At 41.0% G+C, this 24,782-nt stretch overlaps 1 protein-coding gene across 1 annotated transcript in view; it reads right to left on the bottom strand.

The window, feature by feature from the left end:
* Positions 1–24,782, bottom strand: part of sptbn1 (spectrin, beta, non-erythrocytic 1) — a 263,697-nt gene that overhangs the window by 183,543 nt on the left and 55,372 nt on the right. The window contains exon 2 of the mRNA XM_073050973.1: positions 23,183–23,270. The gene's annotated coding sequence lies outside the window, so the exon portion shown is untranslated. The remainder of the gene's footprint in view (positions 1–23,182; positions 23,271–24,782) is intronic.

Genomic DNA, 24,782 nt, shown 5'->3' with positions numbered 1-24,782 from the left:
TTTGGTCCTTGATTTCCTGATCAACAGATCACACTCAGTTAGGATAGACAGCAACAGTTCCACCATGATTATTCTAAACACTGGTGCTCCACAAGGCTACGTCTTCAGCCTCCCACTCAATTCCCTTTACACTCAGAGCAGAATCTGGCCACAAATTTGCAAATCATACCACCATAGTGTGCCATATTACAAATAATGACGAGTGTACAGGAAGGAAATAGAGAGCTTATAACATGGTATCATAACAACCTTTCCTCCAATGTCAGCAAAAGAGACAGTCATTGACTTCAGAAAGGGGGGGGGGGGGTGATGCATATATTCCTGTCTACATTAATGGTGTTAAGGTTGAGAGGGTTGAGTTTCTTCTGAGGAGTGAACATCACCAATAACATGTCTGGGTCAAAGCACATAGATGCGAGGGCTAAGAAAGCTCGCTGACCTCAGTATTTCCTCTAAAGGCTAAAAGAATTTGGTATGTCCCTATCAACCTTATTAATTTTTACCAGTGTGCCATAGAAAGTATCCTATCTGGATGCACAACAGCTTGGCATGGCAAATGCTCTACATGTCACTGCAAGAAATTGCAAGACTTTTTGACATGGCTCAGGACATACGGAAACCAGCTTCCCCTTTATGGAGTCTGTCCATATTTCTTGCTGCGTCAAGTAAAGCTTCCAGCATAATCAAAGACCTACAGATAGACGTTCTCGCTTCTCCCCTTTTTCACTGGGTACAAAAGCCTGAAAGCACGTACCCCCAGGGTCAAGGACAGTTTCAAGCCTGTTACATTTAAGTGACTCTCTAATATGATTTGATGGACTCCTGACATCAATCGACCTTATGATCCTGCACCTTATTGATTATCTGCACTGCACTTACTCTGTAGCAGTTACGCTTTATTCTGCATCATATTTTACCTTTCTCTACCTCAATGCATTGTGAATAAATTCATCTGTATGAACAGTTTGCAAGACAAGCTTTTCACTGGTACATGTGACAATAATAAATTAATTCCAATCAGCTGGGAACCCAACTCCTTGCACTTATCACCAATGCAATACAAGGGCCTGGCTTTGCACACACAGAAACTGACACCCACTCCATTGTCAGACTGTCAAAATTGACAGTTGGAAACTGAAGAAAAAAAAAAAATATACTTAAATATATATACATATTTTTTAAATTAGAAACTATAAGTCAATTTTTTTTAAATCACAATTTAAATAAATCAACAAACTTCTTCTGGGATCTACTTTTTGCTCTCCAACCTTTGCAGTCAACAAATTCTGCAGCCAGAAAATTGGGAGGGCTGCAGAAAGTGCTGCCCCATCATTCTCCACAGAGAGTCTTGGGAGCTGGCTGCAGCTTCATGAGTAGGTGAGAACCTGCCACCACTGACTTAGGCCAACACCAGCAGTGGAAACTGGGGACAATTCCCAAAATCAGTACCGGCCTTGGAAAACCAGACCCAATTTCAAACTGAGGGATAAACACTGACCAGGATACCAGGGATATTCAGGGATACCTCTTTTAAGTGCTAGTGCTTATTTATGCCCAATGTACGAGAAAACTAGCACTGACTTAAGTTGTTATCCATAAAACTGCACCTCTTACTATGCAGTACTCACTCAGCTCCACTCTATATTGTCAGTATAAATTTGTGTGCTCAGTTCTTGAGTGAACTTGAATTTGTAATACTCTCAGGAAAGGTAAGAAAATGCTGTCTACTGAGTAATAGGTGACACTTATCAATTGTAATAAAATGGTTCTACAAGTTTGTTTATGAAAATGTGAAATAAGAAATTATAACTTGAGCCTAAATTTTTGTGCTGTTTCTCAAGTGGGATTGCAATCCACAAATTCATGATTCAGACATTGAGTGTTTTTAAAAGATACAGGGTTGCTGGAATAAGGGAATCAATTTTTTTTGCTACAAATTAAGTTTGTTTTTATCCCTTAATGCTTCTTAAACTGTATTTTATTTGCTTGTAGGAAGTGAATTTAATGATGAATTGTACTTTGTGATTTTCACCACTGAGTGGCACTACAGCACACATATTGGTAACAGTTAAAAGCCCACTTAAAATTTGTCTCTGAAGATCTAACCAGCAAAAGAGAATACTGTATAATATAAAATCTAGCAGTCCGACATTTAAATGAATGAGTTCATGCAAATGGTTTCCTGTGTGTTTTGTGTTCTCACAGGCCATGATTACAGATGCAACTGGATGTAATTTGGTTCGGAAGATTTTGGGTGCTTACACAGGCAATAATACATTTCGTCATTCATTTCACTCTCATAAATACAAAAGAACTGCTGTGAAAATGAACTGTTTTAATTATGCTTCAGTGTATTAGTCTTCCAAATAAGTGAATTAAAACAATAGAATAATATCCTATAGTGTATTAGTCCTTTGCCCTTTGATTTTTGCTCAGCTCCATAGTTATGCTTCTTCCTTCTGAACTGCAGCAATTTGATAAATACACAGACTGGTACATTGCGCAGGAACAATGCAGCATCTTCAACCTGCCTTTCAGCTTGACCTTATCACTAACACGTATCTATACTTAGCTTTCGCTACAGTCCCAGTAGTATCAACCTACATTCACACAGGCTCGCTGTCTCAATTTTTTTATTTAATAAATATCACTTCACAATCACGCATAGGCTTATAATTTCCAGAAAACAAGTTAGCCACTTAAACGTCAGAATTTAAGATGTTCTCAAAGTAGAGCAGAGGAGTAAATGCCTAAGGATACAAAGCCCAGCAAACAACAAACTATTTTTTTTTTAGTTACATGGATGTACATAACCAAAGTAATTTTTAATAGGTTACAAAATAGTTTTGGTCATGAATACATTTGTTCCATGGTTTCATTCCTTTACTTTTCAGTCGTTTCATTTGCTCCTACAACCTTCCATGATGTGTGCATTGTTTCAAATCTGGCACTTCACACACTAATGATTTAATGGCTCCCCTGCTAGAGGTTTTGCTTACCGCCACCTACTTCCAAAGATTAAGGAATTCTCTCCCCAGCCTCTTCCTTTAAAACCTACACTAAAATCCCTCTCTTAGCTGATTTTATTGGTCATCTTCATAGCATTACATAAACCAGAACTAAATGTAGGACTGATTAAATGCTGTGAAAGCACATCAAGATGCTCTGTGACATTAAAGTTGCTTTAAAGAGACTATTTGTTGATCTTATCATTGGTTTTAGAATGATGTTCCATTATACTCTATGCTTTCAGATATGAATTTTGTAGATAGTCCTTCAATACTAATAAATGTTTCATAAAATGGCAGCTATTTGGTACATTAGGTCATTTGTCCCCCTTCGTAAAAATAATTGCTTCTTCATTCTTTTATTTATATGCTTGTAATCTGCATCAATACAATTGGTAAAACAAAAAAAAGTTACAAAATACTTTATCTAGAAGTTATCTATAAAAATGACTAAATTCTTCCAGTGTAAGAGAGTATGGATGTGTATGAAATACCTGAACTTGAAATGCTATAATTATCTTTAAATTATATGCAAGAGTTAATTCTTCCTGCAAGGCAAGCAACAAGCTTCACGCTGCAGGTAGAAAATAGATCCAGAAGTAACTTGCAGCTGCTTTCTTCAACCAAATCAAACAAATGTGACAATATAATTAAATAATCAATACAAACATTTTGATCAGCTACTGCAGGCATGTATTTTTTTCAATAAATGCACCCTTCATGTCTTCAGAACACTGGCACTTAATCTATCGCATAAACTAGTAAATCATTTTGATGCACTCTTGTTATCAGCTGATGATTTTAATTTATTTACTTTGGAACATGGTAATTCAAGTCAAACTCCACTGCCTTGGGCCAGAAGGGATGGTCTAGCAGAGCACAGTCAAAACCATTTTTATGAAAGAGCTCGCAAATAAAAACATTAAACGAAAATAAAATCAACATTCAGAATTTATATTTTTCCAATTAAAGTTGCCAAATAACTAAGTCCTGCTGAATGGATCAGAAGTTTCCAAGTCTTTACACTACTACAGCATATAGAGTGCAATCCGACAAATGATCTAAATACTCTTATAACAATCCATTACAGCTATACAACTGTTTCCTAAGTGAGGCAGTTCCAACCCAGTTTACAATCTGCTACTTACTTTAAACAAAACTGGAATGGTTAAATCAGTTGCAAGGCAAAATCCTTTCAGTTCATAATTTTCCTCTGTAAAATTCCTTAAATTTGATGCATATTGAGTAGACATTATGATTCTCAATATTAAGAGAAATAAAATGACGTTATTTTACATTACATCTGTGAAGGGTAAAGTTAAGGTAATAGTAACATTGACCACAGATTAAGAACCAGGACTGCTTTACAGTCAACATGATTAACAGTAGTACTGAGGGCATTTCAAGAGCAGATCAGTGGTAGAACTAATCCTGAAGGATCTCACACCAAGATTGGGTCTGCAGCAGGCACAGCAAAATCCAACATATTGCTGATCTCAACAAAATCACTTTCCTTTGTGTTTATCATCTTTTATTCCAGTGATATTTGACTTGGATACGGTTGATCTAGCAGCTTCATGCTGCGATAATAATGTCCGCCACACACATGTAAATTTTGATATTTAGTTCTCAATCTCACCCACCCAATCATTAATATAGTAAATAGTTGTAGCCTCAACAACAGTTCCTGGGAGACTTGACATTTTGCCCATCTGTCCATCACCTTCAGCCTGCCTTCTGCCCTCCCCCCCCACCCCCCCTCCCCACACACAAGCCATAACTACCCACAAAATCACTTGGCTAATTTCCCCAATCAGATTAATTATTAGCCTTCAAATCTGAGCTTCAATTTCATCTTACAATCCATTAGGAGGGATTTCTATCACGTCTGTGAAAGGTGACATTCAGACACCACCCTGTCCACTACATTAGTCACCTCTTCAAAAGAAAAGAAAGCCAGATGCCTCATGCCATTACCAATGTATGAATAATTTCATGCCAAACAATCATTTTCCTATTTCCCTGATTCAGTCTTAGTTTCATAGCACCACAGCATACATCACAGAAACAGGCTCTTAAAGCTTATTGAATCTACACTGAATGTTATGCACCCATCTACACTAATCCCATTTTATTCTCTAGACAGCCACTAATTAAACCCCAGACTGTACCACTCACCCACATGCTCAGGGCAATTTAGTGGTCAAATATTCTACCACAGCACACAGAAGAACCCCACACAGGAAAGACATGCAAATTCCAAACAGGTAGCACCCTCGCTTAGGGTGAACCCAGGTGGCTGGTGTTGTAAGACAGCATCTTGACGAGTTATGGTGCCCTACTGTGGATTTCCTTTGGATTACCAGATCACACTCCCCTTCTACTGTGCAAAAATTAATTTAATGTACTCATTCCACAACAAACAATCTTCTGAAGGAACTCAGTGGGTTGAGCAGCATCTGTGAGATAAAAGTAATTATTCTGATGCAGGGTATTGACCAAAAACATGGACAAATCCTTTTCTCCCACAGATGTTCCTCAGCCCACTGAGTTTCTCCAGATTCCAGTATCTGCAGTCTCTCGGGCTTCCATTACACATCCCCCAAGCATTTCCTGATTTTCAATTGCAATATCATTACCAGCTGGTCCAAGTGGCCCTAGCCACACTACAAGTAATGTTCTTAATAATGATAACATTTTGTCATTCGTTTCTTTTCATTTACAGTCTGTAACCCTTAATATTTCGTCACTTTCTCTTTCCCTGTGTAAATCACTGGTTTCAGACCTGTGTATTTTATTCATTTGCTTCTAGTTTTGGCTGACTTTTTCTATAAGCATAGATCTTGTCCATTATGAGTATGAACGATTTTTGCAATATGTTAAGTTCTATGCTGAACACCTTATTACACCCACTGAGCTACCACCAACTCATCTGCCCCCTTACTGTGCACAACCTGTTTCCAATCACACGGAAGGTCATAAGTCATTCGTACACAACGCTGGAAGAACTCAGCAGGTCAGGCAGCATCCATGAGAAAAGAATAGCCAACATTTCGGGCTGAGACCCTTCATCAGGAATGGGGGGGGGGAAGAGAGGGCCGAAGCCCAGTAATAGAGATAGGGGAGGGGGTAGGGCCTAGAGGCACCAGGTGGAAAACCAATCAGAGGAAAGATAAAGGGGGAGGGGATAAGCATGAAAGAACTGTAGAGATAAAGAAGCAGAAAGTTGAACGAGGAGAGAGGCAGAGGGGGACCTGGGATACGGGGAGGGGGAGGGAATTACCGGAAATTGGAGAATTCAATGTTCATACCACCAGGCTGGAGGCTACCCAGACAGTAGATGAGGTGTTGCTCCTCCAACCTGAGTTTGGCCTCATCATGGCAGTAGAGGAGGCCATGTACGGACATATCTAGATAGGAATGAGAGGCAGAGTTGAAGTGGGTGGCAACCGGGAGATCCTGTCTATTGTGACGGACGGAGCATAGGTGCTCAACGAAGCGGTCCCCCAATCTGTGTCGGGTCTCGCCGATGTAGAGGAGGCCGCACCGGGAGCACCGGATGCAATAGACGACTCCAGCAGACTCGCAGGTGAAGTGTTGCCTCACCTGGAAGGACTGTCTGGGGCCCGGAATGGTGGTAAGGGGGGAGGTGTGGGGACAAGTGTAGCATTTGCACTTGCAGGGGTAAGTGCCGGGTGGGAGTTCTATGGGGAGGGACGAGTGGAACAGGTAGTTGCGGAGGGAACGATCCCTGCAAAAAGCTGAGAGGGGTAGAGAGGGAAAGATGTGCTTGATGGTGGGGTCCTGTTGAAGGTGGCGGAAGTTGCGGTGGATAATATGCTCCCAGTTGCCACCCACTTCAACTCTGCCTCTCATTCCCATCTAGATATGTCCATACATGGCCTCCTCTACTGCCATGATGAGGCCAAACTCAGGTTGGAGGAGCAACACCTCATCTACCGTCTGGGTAGCCTCCAGCCTGCTGGTATGAACATTGAATTCTCCAATTTCCGGTAATTCCCTCTCCCTTCCCCTATCCCAGGTCCCTCTCTGCCTCTCTCCCCCCTTTTAACTTTCTGCTTCTTTATCTCTACAGTTCTTTCATGCTTATCCCCTCCCCCTTTATCTTTCCTCTGATTGGTTTTCCACCTGGCGCCTCTAGGCCCTACCCCCTCCCCTATCTCTATTACTGGGCTTCAGCCCTCTCTTCCCCCCCATTCCTGATGAAGGGTCTCAGCCTGAAACATTGGCTACTCTTTTTTCACGGATGCTGCCTGACCTGCTGAGTTCTTCCAGCGTTGTGTACGTATCTTTGATCCACAGCATCTGCAGTTGTATTTTTGTGTCATAACTCATTATAAGGTCATAAGTAGGATGTTCATTGATAAGTTGTGTTTGGTTCCATTCACAAACTCCCCTGGATCATGAAGAGGCTTGCTCCCACATGCAGAAAGACTAGAAAATATTTAGGTTCAAATTTATTCATGGCTAGTAATATTCAACCCATACAAACCTGAGCAATACCTTTCTCCAGCAAGAGATCACTTGAACATCTTCCTTCAATACTCCACTGAATCACGGCTAAAGTGGTCCACCAATATAAATGGAGTATGGTGTGCTAAGTGAGGCGATTGGGGGGGGGGGGGGGGTTAGTGTTACACAGAATTCACCTGGGTCCCCAAGTCTTCTCATTTCATTCAAGGCAGAAAGCAGGGGTATGAAAAAAAACTTTCCAACTGCTAGGACATGCAGCTCGAAACACACTGAAGCATCTGGCCTGACAACTCCACCCACTCACTACTTTAAACATTTGACCTATCCTATACATTATAATTGCTGTGTGTAACACCCACTGTATCACCAGGGCTTCCTGTCCTTACAGACAGACCATCTGGGAAGGTAAGGGCAGTATATCCTCAACACCATAAGACATTGCAGCCAAATCAGACCATTTGGCCCATCAAGTCTGCTCTGCCATTCCATCATAGCTGATTTATTACTCCTCTCAACCCCATTCTCTTGCCTTCTCCATATCACCTTTGATGCCCTGACTAATCAAGAACCTATCAACTTCCACTTTAAATACACCCAATCACGTGGTCTCCACAGCAGTCTTTGGCAATTAATTCCACAGGTGCACCACCCTCTGGCTGAAGAAATTCCTCCTCATCTTCATTCTCGTCTGAGGCTGTGCCCTCTGGGCCTAGACTCCCCCACTATAGGAAACATCCTCCCCACATTCACTCTGTGCAGACCTTTCAATATTTAATAGGTTTCAATGAGATACCCTTCATTGTCCTAAACTCCAGTTAGTATAGGCCCAGAGCCATCAAACGCTCCTCACACGTTAACCCTTTCATTCCCAAAATTATTCTCATGAATCTCCTCTGGACCCTCTACAGTGCCGTCACATCTTTTCTCAGATAAGGGGCCCAAAACAACTTTCAGTACTCCAAGTGTGGGGGCATAAAGTCTCAGCATTACATCCTTGCTCTTATATTCTAGTCCTTGCAAAATGTATGCTAACATTGCATTTTCCTTCCCCACCACTGCCTGAACCTACAAGTTAACCTTTAGGCAATCCTGCACAAGGATTCTCAAGTCCCTTGCATCTCTGATTTTTAAACTTACTTAGTTTAGAAAACAGTCTACGCCTTTACTCATTCTACCAAAGTGGTTGACCATACACTTCTCCACACTATATTCCATCTGCCGCTTCTTTGCCCGTTCTCTCAATCTGTCCAAATCCTTCTCCATTTCTTCAATACTACCTGCCCCTCCACCTACTTTTGTATCATCTGCAAACTTAGTAGACCAACTCCATCATCCAAATCATTTATATATAATGTGAAAAGAAGCAGTCCCAACACTGACCACTACGGAAAACTACTAGTCACCAGCAGCCAACCAGAAGAGAACTCTTAAAAGACTCCCACTTTTGCCTCCTGCCAGTCAGCCAATCTTCTATCCATGCTAGTATCTTTTCTGTAATACCATAGGCTCTAATCTTGTTACGTAGCCTCATGTGGAGCACCTTGTCAAAGGTCTTCTGAAAATCCAAGTAAACAACATCCAATGACTCTCCTTTGTCTATCTTGCCTGTTATTTCCTCAAAGAATTCCAAAAGATTTGTCAGGCAAGATTTCCCCTTAAGGAAACCTTGCTGACTTTGGCCTATTTTATGATGTGCCTCCAAGTACCCCAAAACCTCATTCTTAACAATGAACTGCAAAATCTTCCCAACCATTGAAGTCAGTCTAACTGGCTGATAATTTTCTTTCTCTGCCTCCCTCCCTTCTTAAACATTGGAGTGATATTTGCAATTTTCCAGTTTGGGGCCAAGGCTCTTCATAAGGACAGGAAAGGGGAAGAAGAAATCAACATTCATGCCATCAGGTTAAGGCCACCTAGGTGGAATATGAGCTATGTTCCACCACCGCGTGGCCTCATCATAGCAAAGGAGGCAGCCATGGACCGACATAGCAGAACAGGAATGGGGGTAGTAATTAAAATTGTTGGCTACTAGGAAATCAAGCGAAGGTGCTTGACAATGTGGGTCTCACCAACGTAGATGAGGCTGCATTGGAAGCTCCACATACAATAGACAACCCCATCAGATTCACAGCTGAAGTGTTTCCTCACCTAGAAGGACTCTTTGAGGCTATGAATGGAGCTGAGGGAGGAGGTGAATGGGCAGTTGTAACATTTCTGTGGTTTGCAGTTATACATGTCAGGAGGGAGATTCTTGGGGAGGAACAAATGGACAAGGGAATCCAGGAGGGAATAATCCATGCAGGAAGCAGACAGTGCTGGGGGGTAGAGGAGGGGGAGGTAAAGATGCATTTGGTGATAACAAAAAATCTTTTTAGGAAAAAAAATCCTTTTACACTCTAAACAATTGTTGGGATCAAATTCACGCAATGGAAACGTGAATCCTCTGCTGACAGATGGATAAAATACATTAATGCTTTTAAAATTTCTGAAACTTCTCGTAATGCAGAAAGCCTCCTGTGGCTCAGCACACTGCCACCCCGTGCCACTTTTAATATTCACTAATAACAAGATTAATGTTTAAAATTCTGACTAATATTAAATTAGCCGGAAAAAAGGGATTATCATCACCAAAATTTTTGAAAAGGCAAGTACCAATACAAAAGACATTTTGAACATGAAGGTTTTTCTCTCTACATACATGGAGGAATAATTTCTGTTCCAAAGCCAGAAACCACTTCAGTAATAACTGCTACCAACATAAATACAATCAAAGATTTACCACAATTTGACATGGTGGCAATGCATTAAAAATAGGATATTGGTATTGCGTTCTGAGCTCCTTTGGCTGATTGACTTTGCAGCACTGCAAGACAGAAGGTTCTGGAAAGCTGTCATTTTACAGCCTTTCCTTGCAGACACAATGCTCTCTGGGCGCATGTCCTACAGTGACATCATTACTCATGGGTCCAACAGTGCCAAGACTGACTGCAAAAAAAAAAGCTGGCTTCATTCACCTTGCTAATGTAATTCACTACATCATTAGTACGACAGGCCACTCAGCAGATCTGCATTTTATGTTTTCGTCTCTGATTTGGCAAGCTTTTCAAATTATAACTTAGCCATCAGACATCAATTTAACATTTTAGAATCTAGCAATAAAGCTAATGGAGCAGTTTGATGAGGAAAAATATCCCAATTCCTATGGAAGGATGTTTCACAGAATATGTCCCAAAATTAGCCCATTTTAAGTGTGAATTTTAATTGTTGATGAGAATCCTTAAAATTTAGTACACTTAGCAGTTGCTGAGGGGAGGGGAGGGGATGAGGGAAATAATTTTCTGCTGACAGCTGGATTACAGATCTGCTTTCAGGCCTTTCCTGCTCTCCAGCTGTCTGCCCCAGCACCTCTGTGGCTTTGTCAGCTCATTACCTTTCCCTATGCAGCAACTTCTGGCCTGTATATGGGACCATTCTTCACAGTGAGTAACACTGTGTATTGTAAACCAGATCCATAGGTTTGCATCCAACTCTTTAATGTGTCGATTGCAGTCGATGTGTTCTTTTTTAAAAATCTGTCGATACATTTCCTCACACGGTTTCCTTGAATCAGAACCACATTACCATTGAATACATTTACATGGAGTACAACCATCAGGCTCCTGACCTGGTATGGATAACAGTTTGCAAATGGGCAATAGATGAAAATGTGGGCATATAATTTGCAGAATTATGAGGAAAGAGCTAGGGAATGGAATCAATGGGAAAATTCTCTGAGGAACCAGCATTTTCCATGGGCTGAATGGCTTCGCCGTAAATGGCTCTATGTTCTACATGACCAATCCAATCATCTAATCAGAACAAAACAGGTGAACTTCATACAAAACACACACAAAATGCAGGAGGAACTCAGTACGTCAGGCAGCACCTATGGAAATGAATAAATCATTGACACTTTGGGCCAAGGCCCTTCTTCAGGACTGGAAAGGAAGGGGGAAGATGCCAGAATAAAAAGGAGGTGGGATGGAAGGAGGAGAGCCAGAACACGATGGGTGAAGCCAGGTGGGTAGGAAAGATAAAGGGCTGGAGAGTGAGGAATCTGATAGGAGAGGAGTGTGGACACACACACTGAAAATATATAATTAAAAAAGTAGTGCAAAAATAAAAACTAAAAAAGGTGAGGTAGTGTTCATGGGTTCAATGTCCAGTTGGAAATCGGATGTCAGAGGGGCGAAGTTGTTCCTGAATCCGTGCCTTCAGGCTCTAGTACCGCCTCTCTGATGGTAGCAATGAGAACAGGGCATGTCCTGCATGATGGGGTGCTTAAAGATGAATGCCTCCTTTTTGAGACATCGGCCCTTGAAGATGTCCTAGGGAACACTTTGCATCTGGTGATTAAAATGCCATTAGTTTCAAAGTAAATATGCAAAAAGATAGGTCTGGTCCGCGGGTTCAGATTCTAAATTTGGAATCTCAAAAGGCTAATGTTGATGATAGCAGTAATGATCTGGCAAGTGTGGATTGGCACAGGCTGTTTTCTGGCAAAAGTGCACTTGGTGAGTGGGAGGCATTCAAACATAAAATTTTGTGAGTACAAAGCTTGTGAGAATGGAAGATAAAAATAACAGGTGTAGGGAACCTTTGTTTTCAAGACAGTTAAGACAGCAGGTATAGGCTGGTAGGAACAAATGAGGTGCTTTCGGAGCATACGAAATGCAAGTGAACACTTAATCTGGAGGGCTAAAAGGAGGCGTGAGCTTGCCCTAGCAGGCAAAGTAAAGGATAATCCTGAGCAATTCTACACATATGTTAAGAGCCAAAGGGTTGCATGAGACAAAACTGCCCCTCTGGAAGAACAGAATTGTAATCCATGTGTGGCGTATGGAGATGGGATAGATCATAAATATATTTTGTGCATCTGTATTTTCTCAGGAGATGGACATGGTCTACAGGAGTGAGGCAAAGTAGCATCAACTTCAGGAACTCTATACAGATTACAGAGGAGGTGGTGTTTGCTGTCCTGAGGCAAATTGGGGTAGATAAATCCCATGTGTACCTTTGGACCCTGCAGAGGCAAGTGCAGAAATTGTAGGGGCCCAAGCAGAGTTATTTAAATCACCCCAAGCGACGGGAGAGGTACCAGAAAATTGGAGAATAGCCAGTGTTGTTCCACTGTTCAAGGAAGGTTCTAAAAATAAACAAGGAGTTTATAGGCCAGTGAGCCTGACATCAGTAGTGGGAAAGTTACTGGAAGGTGTTCTGAGGGACCGTATATAAAGTATTTAGATAGACATGGATTGATTAGGGGTAGTCAACATGGCTTCATGCATGGTAGGTTATATCCAACCAAGGAAGTTACCAGGAAAGTTGATAAAACAAGGCAGTGGATGTTTTCTACATGGACTTTAGTCAGACATTTGACAAGGTTTTGCATGGGAGATTGGTCAAGAAGGTTCAGTTGCTCGGCATTCAAGATGAAGTAGTACATTGGATTAGACATTGGCTTTGTGGTAGAAGCCAGAGCGGTAGGTAGTAGATGACTGTCCTGACAAAGAATCTGCTTGCTTCCACGGATGCTGCCCGACCTGCTGCATTCCTCCAGCTTGTTGTATGAGTAGATGGCTGCCTCTTGAACAGGAGGTCAGTGACTAGTCATGTGCCACAGGAACTGGAACTGGGTTCTTTGTCATATCGATGATCTGAATGATAATATGGTTAACTCAGTCAGTAAATCTGTGGTGACACCAAGATTGGTGGTGTAGTGGACAGCAAGGAAGGCTGTCATGACTTGCAGCGGAAGCTGGAACAGCTGGACAAATGAGCAGAAAAATGGCAGATGGAATTTAATGCAGACAGATGCAAGGTGTTGCACTTCGGTGGGGCAAACCAGGGTACGTCACAGTGAATGGTAGGGCACTGAGGAGTGCAGTAGAACAAAGGGATCTGGGAAAACAGGCTCATAATTCAATAATAGTGGCGTCACAGGTAGACAGTGTTGTAAAGAAAGTTTCTGGCACATTGGCATTCATAAATCAACGTATTGAGAACAGGAGATGGGATGTTATGTTGAAGTTATACAAATGGTGAGGTCTAATTTGGAGTAGTGTGTGCAGTTTTGGTATACAAAATTATGAGGAACATAGATAGGGTAAATGCAAGCAGACTTTTCCACCGAGGTTGGGTGGAACTACAACCAGAGGTTATGGGTTAAGGCTGAAACGTGAAAAGATTAAGGGGAACATGAGGGGAAACTTCTTCTCTCAGTGGGTCATAATAGCATGGAATGAGCTGCCAGCACAAGTAGTGCATGCAAGCTCAATATCAATGTTTAAGAAAAGTTTGGATAGCACATAAATGGTAGGGTATGGAGGGCTATGGCCCCAGTGCAGGTCGATTGATAGTTTAAGTAGTTCAGCACAGACTAAATGGGCCGAAGAGCCTGTTTCTGTACTGTATTCCCTATGACTATACTATAGAAGCTAGTGGCCATGATGGAGCCAAGTTTACAATTCTCTGCAGCTTATTTTGATCCTGTGCAGTATCCCCCCCCCCCCCTTACCTGAATGCGCATCTTGCATCAGTCTTCACAGTGGAAGACATCTACAGTGAAAATTACAACTGAGAAGGTGCTCAGGAAGCATAATGGTCTGAGGGTGGATAAATCTCCTGGACATGATGGAATGTACCCTCGGGTTCTGATGGAATTAGCTGAAGAGATTGTGGAGGCATTAACAATGATCTTTCAAGAATCCATAGTTTCTGGCACTGTACCAGATAACTGGAAAATTGCAAATGTTACTCTGCTATTTAAGAAAGGTGAGAGGCAGCAGAAAGGAAACTATAGACCTGTTAGCCTGACATCAGTGGTTGGGAAGTTGTTGGAATCGATTGTTAGGGATGAGATTATGGAGTACGTGGAGGCACATGACAAGATAGGCCAGAGCCAGCATGGTTTCCTGAAAGGAAAATCCTGCCTGACTAACCTACTGCAATTTTTTTGAAGAAATTACAAGCAGGGTAGACAAAGGAGATGTAGTACATGTGGTGTATCTGAATTTTTATAAGGCCTTTGACAAGGTGCCACACATGAGGCTGCTTAGCAAGATAAGAGCTCATGGAATCACAGGAAAGTTACTAGCATGGGTGGAGCATTGGCTGATCAGCAGAAAACAGAGAGTGGGAATAAAGGGATCCTATTCTGGCTGGCTGCTGGTTACCAGTGGAGTTCCACAGGGGTCGGTGTTGTGACCGCTGCTTTTTATGAAATATGTCAATGATTTGGACTATGGGATTAATGGATTTGTGGCTAAGTTTGCTGATGGTACAAAGATAGGTGGAGGAGCGGGTAGTGTTGAGGAAACAGAGAGCCTGCAGAGTGACTTAAATAGTTCAGGGGAATGGGCAAGGAAGTTGCAAATGAAATACAATGTTGGAAAGTCATGCACTTTGGTGGAAGAAATAAAGAGGCAGACTATTATTTAGATGAAGAGAGAATTCAAAATGCAGAGATGCAAAGGAACTTGGGAGCCCTTGTGCAGGATACCCTAAAGGTTATCCTTCAGGTTGAGTAAGTGGTGAAGAAGGCGAATGCAATGTTGGTATTCATTTCTAGAGGTATAGAATACAAGAGCAGGGATGTAATGTTGAGGCTCAATAAGACACTCGTGAGACCACACTTGGAGTATTGTGTGCAGTTATGGGCTCCTTATTTTAGAAAGGATATACTGATATTGGAAAGGATTCAGAGAAGATTCACGAGAATGATTTCAGGAATGAAAGGGTTACCATATGAGAAACATCTGGCAGCTCTTGGGCTGTATTCCTTGGAGTTCAGGAGAATGAGGGGGGATCTCATAGAAGTATTCCGAACGTTAAAAGGCCTGAAAAGATTAGATATGGCAAAGTTATTTCCCATGGTGGGGGAATCTAGGACAAGAGGACATAACTTCAGAATTGAAGGACATCTATTTAGAACAGAGATGCAGAGAAATTACTTTAGTCAGAGGATGGTAAATCTGTGGAATTTGTTGCCATGAGCAGCTGTGGAGGCCAAGTCATTGGGTGCATTTTAAGGCAGAGATAGATAGGTTCTTGATTAGCCAGGGCATCAAAGAGTATGGGGAGAAAGCAGGGGAGTGGGGATGACTGGAGATCCACCTATCTCCTGGAACAGATACGGCAAATAAAGGAACTGAGAAAAGGGAATAGCATTTTTATAGGGGATAGCTTGGGAAGAGGTATAGTCAAGATACCTGTGGATATCTGTAGGTTTATAAAAGACGGCAGTCAACAGTTTGTCTCCAGAGATGGAGATAAAAAAAACAATTAAAGTTGCTGGGAAGAGAAGCGAATGGGGATGTCTGTGTAAGAGGAAAGTCCAAGTTTGTCCTGGTGATAAATACTGTTGGCATCATCTTAGTAAGGGTGAGAAAAGCTTATTAATCCAGAAAGAAGGAAAAAGGAAAAGCATTTCCCAAGCACACAAAGTTATTTCATTATTCTTAACTTGGTTCATGGTTTTGCTATTTTGCACTGTCTACTACTTCACCAATATACTACCGAAAGACAGTGAAACATCATTTTATTTTTCAGAGAAAATACTTATGTCAGGGCATATTGGATTTATTGTACAAATAACAGAATCATACCTATATTTTTGACTATGAAAGTTCTACAAATAAATGCCAGATTTTTGTTCATGCAATCTTAGAATCATACAAGTTTATTCAACTCATTTGTGCCCACACAACTGAAAAACACTGAGAAGACTCATTTTACAGCTTTGCCCATATTCATCTGAGTTATGGTGCATAAACACCCATCCTTGTTTTTTTTAATATAGAAGTGCAGTGTTTAACTCCACCCTCTAATCTTTTACTTTTATTCAGTGACCAAGAATTATTAAATTTGCTGTTCACTTTGTCTAGATATCTCATAATTTTCTCCACTTTGGTGAGTGGGAATTTAGGGTCAAAGAGGAATTTAATCACAGTTCCAATTCTCTGCTCAAGCTTAAAGAGGTCTCTGAAGTAAACTTGCACTTTAAGTACAGTGACTTTTGAATAGTAACTTTCTAATCACCACTCAGACCCAGATCTAACAATTCCTTTTTTTTGTGTGCCATACTCTGCCAGAGCCTTGGCGACGACTCATTTTTTCAAGTGGTTGTCTTGGAGGAAAGGTTCTGTGAGTGGTCCCCCACATCCTCACAGCGCAGTGTTTTTGTTAAACGAGGCCAAGTTACCAGCCTGACACTCAACCCGGCACAGATGGAAAGCATGTCCGGCAGTGGCCTGACTAGATTCAAACTTGGGAACCTTCGCTCTGCAGTCCGGCGCTGATGTCACTGCGCCACCCGCCGACCACTAACAATACATAAAAGTGGCAGACTAAAATTTCATCAGGTAGGTACTACACTCTCTAACTTGGCATTACTTCTATTTCCTTAATACAGAGCTCATTTGGTCTGGAGTCCATACCACCTCTCAGAGCATTCTCAATCTCATTTCTTCACTTATTTCTGTTCCCTTTCACAGGCCGGTTAACTCTACCCTAGCTCTTGTTACCCTATTTACAGTGGGGAGCATTTACAATGGTCAATTCACCTACCAACCAGCGCAGTCCAGAATGTGGGAGGAAATCCAGGAGAGACCCATAGGGTCACAGAAAAACTAGGAAAACTCTGCATGGATATCACCAGAAGTCAGGATCAAAAGCAGGACATTGGAGTTGCAAGATAATAGCAGTACCTGCTGAACTATTTACTGCCCTGCTCAATGACGTAAATCAAATTTTTGAAAAACCGAGCTGGCATGGGGTTCAGAAAAAAAACACTGATAAGTTACTCACCAGTTAAAAATCCTTGATGATAAAAATCCTTGATCCCATTTCATCCATGATGAGGTCAAGAATGCATCTATTGGTTTGACAGGTTTCAGTCTGATTCACAACACTTCCAGTAACAATGTCCATACTGGTTTAATTCCCAGGCTTGGGCTAACATGGCCACCAACATTCATGTCATCCAGGTTTCCAGCTAAGACCGCCTCCAACAAGGCATCACCCTTTCTTTAGCTAACTGTACCTTGTAAATTCTGACTCCCTTGTCATTCAAAGAGGTTTTCTTGAATTAGAAATATGCAAGGACCAACCAGATCATTGCTTCAAAACAATGATACCTACCAGCAAAGGGCTCACCTCCTAATTCCTCAAAGCCACATCTGTGATAGAATGGTCAACACTTTTCTGCACAGGTGCAGTCACAATTCTCAAGAAGCTGCATAACATCCACAACAATTGTTGGTGCTTCTCACTGGTGCCAAGGTGTCAATTTATAGTACACCATGCACAACAGTACCTTTAAAGAAAGCACTTAAGCTCTCTTTCGTTAACTCAGAACCTTATTCCCCATCATGATCTCAGCTCTAAGAGGACAAGGTTTTCTTCTGAAAACCTAAGTGAACGTGGAAATGATTAGAACAGAGGTGGCGAAAAAAAGGTGTATAAAATTATGAGAAGCCTAGTTAGTGGAAAAAGCAAGCTTAGGACAAACTAATAATAATAATAATAATGGAAATCTGTTATTTCCACACTACCATTTCAGCTTGCACATATACCAATTATTATGCCTAGAAAAATATTCTTAAGTTCCCCATATAAACTTTTCCCTAAATCAACTTCACAATGGGCACTACAGCAGTACAAGACAGCAGCATATTCCCTACCACCTTTTTATTTAACCAGAGGGATATTAAATGAGACCCTGTCAAAATACTTCAAATAAAAATGTAGTTTTATGAACTGAGTTACTTTCTTTAAAATCACACATTTTACCATGATCAAATGTAGAAACACCCATAAAATTTAAGCTGCATTCTTCAAATGATGGCTTTTGCAGACATGATTAAGCAGCAAGACTTCTTTTTAAAAAACATATGCAACAAAATATTACTGGAAAAGATTCCTTGTTCTCGGTTTCTTCAGGAAATGAATAATACTTTCTTTCAATGTTTTTGAGCTCTCACAAGAAAGCAATGTCAGATAATTTCTTGACCAAGGTAGAGTCTTGATAATGTTATTGGTCTTGTAACCTGAAGGCTTCAATTACTAGAGATCTTCAGCTCAAACCTCAGCATCAAAATTTGATAATGTTAATTTTTTAAAAATCTGTAAATAATCAGAATCAGATGTATTATCACCAGCATATGACCTGAAATATGTTAACTAAGCAGCTGCTGTTCAATGCAATACATAATACACAAGAAAAAAAAATAAAAATAATAATCAGTTACAGTATTTGTATATTGAATAGATTTTAAAATGTGCAAAAAACAGAAATACTGCATATTTTAAAAAGTGAGGCAGTGTCCAAGGGTTCAAAATTCATTTAGGAATTGGATGGCAGAGGGGAGGAAGCTGTTCCTGAATCACTGAGTGTGTGCCTTCAGGCTTCTGTACCTCCTACCTGATAGTAACAGTGAGAAAAGGGCATGCCCTGGGTGCTAGAGATCCTTAATAACGGAGGCTGCCTTTCTGAGGCACTGCTCCCTGCAGATGTCCTGGGTACTTAGTAGGCTACTACCAAGATGGAGCTGATTAGATTTACAACCCTCTGCAACTTTCAGTCCTGTGCAGTAGCCGCCCCCCCTAATTCCAGACAGTGATGCAGCCTGTCAGAATGCTCTCTACGGTACAACTACATTAGTTTTTGAGTATATTAGTTGACATGCCAAATCTCTTCAAACTCCTAATAAAGTATAGTCACTGTCTTGCCTTCTTTATAACTACATTGATATGTTGGGTCCAGGTTAGATCCTCAGAGATCTTGACACCCAGGAATTTGAAACTGCTTACTCTCTCCACATCTGATTCCTTCGTTTTGCCCTTCCTGAACCCCACAATCAGCTCTTTCATCTTACTGACATTGAGTGCCAGGTTGTTGCTGTGGCACCACTCCACTAGTTGGCATATCTCACTCCTGTACGCCCTCTCGTCACCACCTGAGATTCTACCAACAATAGTCGTAGTCAGTAAATTTACAGATGGTATTTGAGCTATGCCTAGCTACACAGTTATGTGTATATAGAGAGTAGAGCAGTGGACTAAGCACACACCCCTGAAGTGCGCTAGTGTTGATCGTCAGCAAAGACGATCGGTTATCACCAATCTGCAAAGATTGTGGTCTTCTGGTTAGGAAGTAGAGAATCCAATTGCAGAGGGAGGTAAAGAGGGCCAAGTTCTGCAACTTCTCAGTCAGGATTGTGGGAATGATGGTATTAAATACTGAGCTATAGTCGATAAGCAACATCCAGACATAGGTGTTTGTGTTATCCTGGTGGTCTAAAGCTGCGCGAAGCCATTGAGATTCCATCTGCCGTTGACCTATTGTGGCGATAGGCAAATTGCAATGGGTCCAGGTCCTTGCTGAGGCAGTTCAGTCTAGTCATGACCAACCTCTCAACTAACATCAGTTTCAGGGATCATATACCCCTGGTGGTAGCTTACCTTTTAATGGAGAAAATCCATCTTTTTTAGCTGCCTCTCATTGGTGTGACTCTTTTCTAAATATCCTCTGAAATGGTTGAGCAAACTACCTATTACCTGCCCAGACCCACGAGAGACTGGAAATATACATGACAGGGTCATCCTAAGAATTGAGAGGGGTGAACATTTTTCTTGGGGGGGGGGGCTTAAATAATTCATTCCTATTTATATATTCATGTTAGCAGAGATTTGAAGTAGATGGTAGAGCATCAGGGAGGAAATGAGGAAAAATCTTTTTGTTCAGAGATGGCAGAGGAGTATGAAACACATTGTTCAGAAGTGTGGCAGAGGCAGAAACTCTGACTACTTCAATAACTATTCAGATATGTAGATGAAGACAATAACTTGCAAGGCTATGTATCTCATTCTGGAAGATGAAATTAGTTTGGACAGCTCCTTTCTGACCAACACATATGTGAAAAGCTGAATGGTCTCTTCCTGCCCCATGAAGTTTCTAAATAATACACACATCCTCTTTGACTTCAATTCTATTGATAGTAGCAATTTTTTCTACAAAAATAGTAGACTTGTGACATCACAATAAAATTTTAAACACAGACCAAAAAAAAAAGCCTAGTTATGACTGTAGCGGTTACTTGAAAACAAACATAAACGGCTGAGAGACTAAGCGACACTGTATGAAGCGCTTCCAAATAATAAATTTCCAACTCAAAAAAGGTATATTCCATCCTTTATTACAAAACCAGCAAAGACGAATGATGTCATGGCTATAAAAAAACTAATAAAACTAAATTAGCAATATAACAGTCTAATAACGATATTAGCGATACTAAGTGGTATAATAGCGTAATTAGTGTAACTAAGCATTCCAATTGGCAATTCATTCACGTAACTAAGCAAAGTTAGCATTCTAATAGTGAAATAACAAAGTTAGTGTTCCAATTAGTGGTCAACAAAATATATAATTCCCTGCGGCTCACTCCCTCTACACTAGATGAAACTGAACTAACAAAGGTAAAGGGTGAATATGTAACTATACTCATTTGCTTCTAGCATGCCCCAACCCACAGGACAGATTATAATAAACGCACCATAAAATACAATACAATCAGTAAATAGATACATAGCTCCTACAACTTCCTCACCCAAGTTAGAGCAGGTTACTCTGTTAAGATTACAACTGCATGGCAAGTTATCATCTTTCACATCTCAGTGCAGTTTTCGTCATCTTTATACTATAAACAGTGATAAAGGCTTAAATGGAGAAAGAGGTATCACTACTGAATATAATTCAGGTGCTAATAAAACAAATTTCATTTTTTTCCATGAAGAATAGCTTTTCACGTTTAGATTGTATTGTTTGTAAAAATCTTGTAAACATAAATTCTATCATTAAAGACATGTCTCATTGAAACATATTGAATAGAAATCTGGACAGTAAAGCGCACCTTTCTGATGGTTAATTCAGGAAATTAGTAAATTGACGTAAGTTGGATGAGGAGCTGTCAGGGATGAGAAAACCCTTGTTGTAGGGGTGTTATGACCCCAGCCCCCTCCTTCCTGAGAATCGCAAGATCGCTATTAATTCGGGTCTTGGACCCAGGAAATGAGAGACAATGCAACGGATTTTGACCATTGTTTCTTGGAGACACCCTTGTGGATAGCGACTCTATACTATGTGCCAGCTATCAGGGCTACATGGACACCCTCAGGCAATGTGGGGTGGGGATTGTATCACCCTACCTTGATTGACATCTACAAATCTGCCAGTCACGATAAAAAGGGGACTGCAGGAGGCAGTACCCCAGCGACGCACCAGAAGGAGACACCATCGCTCATCGCTCCCGTGATGACGGGAAGCTATTCGGGAGCCACGTGTGGTTCGATTCCCCTAGCCTGGGGAACGAGTGGCTGATAACACCGAAAAGGACTTTGAACTGACAACGGGGAACCCACGTTCCCAATTCAACGATTTGAGTCCAAAAGGCTGGCAAGTTTATTTTCTCACCAAAAATTCTCTCTCTCTCCAACACATGAAACCCAGCGGTCCCCAAAAGGCTAAAAGCCTGCATGAACTCCAGAGACTTTGATATTTCCATCGGACAATATTTTTACCCCTAGACAAACGATAGAGCTACTTCTTATTGTTGATTATTACTATACCCGCGCTTTAGATTGAGTATTGATGACGTATATTATCTGAATGTTTGTATTAACCTTACTTTTGTGCCCCTTTATAAATAAAAATGTTTAAAAATAGTACCATTAGACTTCAGCGGACCTCTCTATCTTTGCTGATAAGTGACCCAGTTATGGGGTACGTAACAGGGGCAATAATTAAACAGTGCTGTGCGATGCACCTGATTTGGTATAAGAGTCATCAGGACTTTGATTTAACATGATGGTAATATCATACTACTGGAATGAAAACAATTCATGGTAGGTGAAAGGATCCTGTGAATAAACAACTTCTAAAGCCTACGGCAGCCTTGTTTAGTTATTTATGACTTCAGTTTAACTAGTTTGATGGGAATCATACTGTACCGTGTACAATCACGGGAAGAGAAAGAAATAAGCTTCCAATATTATGGCATGGCAACGTATCACTAACCGAGCAACACGGATACCAAAAACGCGGATGCTCAAGTCCCTTACATAAAATGGCGTAGTATTTGCATATAACCTACGCACATCCTCCTGTATACTTTAAATCATCTCTAGATTACTTATAATACCTAATACAATGTAAATAGTTGTTATACTGTATTGTTTAGGGAATAATGACAAGCAAAAAAAGTCTGTACATGTTCAGTACAGATGCAACCATCGTAGCTCTTCTGGAAACGCTGTTGCCGCCTCGGCATCAGCCGATCCTGATTCTCCCGTGATCTTTAAGTTCTTGGAGCTGTAGCACTTTACATAGCTAGCCAGCCATCCTTTACTAGCCTTAAACTCCTTCCTCTCGCTCACAACACAAGTAGCAAATGAACGAGACACAAGGCAAACAATGCTCAACGTCCGGGTTTTCCCGATCTGCGGTTGGTTGAATCCGCGCATGTGGAACCCGTGGATAAGGAGGGCCGACTGCATATTTAATCAGAAATATTCTATGATTGTGTGAAACACCCACATGGCTGGTCTGAAATTGAATTTGTTTTTGATTTAACATTTCCACTTACCTTTGAAAGCAAGTTAAGACACTGTTTTGCAGGATTTGCTGTCTGTATGTTCAAGCGAAAACGGTGATCTGTGCCACTTTGATGGTTTCTAAAAAATAAGATTACAACATTTTGTTATTACTCAGTAGACTGTAATCTACCACAAAGGTAAACCATGAACATTTCTGCAAACTGAAATATAGTAATTTTCAGAATTTTATATTTTAAATGTCAGAAGAATATGCATAATTCAAATCAATTAATGCAGAGCAACAGACCAAATACTAGGAACAAGGCTGAGTAAATATAGTAATGGTTCATTTCAAACAGAAGACCTACATGTTAATCTATGGAAAGTGCCACTAACCTTCACTGGGATAAACCTTAAGTGATCAAACTGGATGCCCCTTTTAATTATTTATGCTGCTGCATCTTTTTTCCATAAATAATTACATTTTAAGAAAAAAAAGCAACAAACATTGTCACCAAGTTGCCTGAATTTCACAAGTGCAGTGAGAGATGACTTGTACTGAGGGACTGGACAAGGAATAGAAAATCCTGCTTGATGCAGCATACCGATGAGCAATGGTGTGATCTGACAACAAAAACATGTTTCATGTTTGAAGTAACATCTGTTGCTGAGGCATGAAGGATCCAACGACAAAGTAGTAATTTCATTATTTGAACGTGGCTATTGGCTACAGATATAGTTAGAGAATAAACTCAACCTGTTGCCACAAGAGACTTCAGATAGAGTGAGTTGAGTACCACAACGCAGGCTGTTTGGCCCATCTAGTCCCTGCTGAAACATAATTATGCTTCATTCTATCAACCTGCACCTGGATCACAGCCCACCATACTCCAGATCTGTCTTAAATGTTTTAGATGTTTCAGAAAGGATAGGGATGGAGGCAAAAGAGGTGGGGGTATGGCACTGTTGATCAGAGATTGTGTCACAGCTGGAGAAAAGGAGGAAGACATGGAGGGATTGTCTACGGAGTGTCTGTGGGTAGAAGTTAGGAACAGAAAGGGGTCCATAACTCTACTGGGTGTTTTTTATAGACCACCCAACAGGAACAGGGACATCAAGGAGTCAGATTCTGGAAAGGTGTAATAAGAACAGGGTTGTCATGGTGGGAGATTTTAATTTCCCAAATATTGATTGGCATGTCACTAGAGTGAGCAGTTCAGATGGGGTGGAGTTGGTTAGGTGTGTTTAGGAAGGTTTCTTGACACAATATGCAGATAAGCCTACAAGAGGAGAGGTTGTACTTGATTTGGTATTGGGAAATGAACCTGGTCAGGTGTCCGATCTCACAGTGAGAGAGCATTTTGGAGATAGTGATCACAATGCTATCTCCTTTACCACAGCATTGGAGAGGGATAGGATCAGACAAGTTAGGAAAGCATTTAATTGGAGTAAGGGGAAATATGAGGCTATCAGGCAGGAACTTGGAAACATAAATTGGGAACAGATGTTCTCAGGGAAATGTACAGAAGAAATGTGGCAAATGTTCCAGGGATATTTGCTTGAAGTTCTACGTAGGTACATTCCAATGAGACAGGGAAAGGATGGGAGGGTACAGGAACCATGGTGTACAAAGGCTGTTGTAAATCTAGT

Source organism: Hemitrygon akajei, chromosome 7 (genome assembly GCF_048418815.1).
Source record: "Hemitrygon akajei chromosome 7, sHemAka1.3, whole genome shotgun sequence".
Classification (NCBI taxonomy): domain Eukaryota; kingdom Metazoa; phylum Chordata; class Chondrichthyes; order Myliobatiformes; family Dasyatidae; genus Hemitrygon; species Hemitrygon akajei.
Note: the sequence above shows the minus strand (reverse complement) of the source record. Positions and strands in the feature narration are given on the sequence as shown.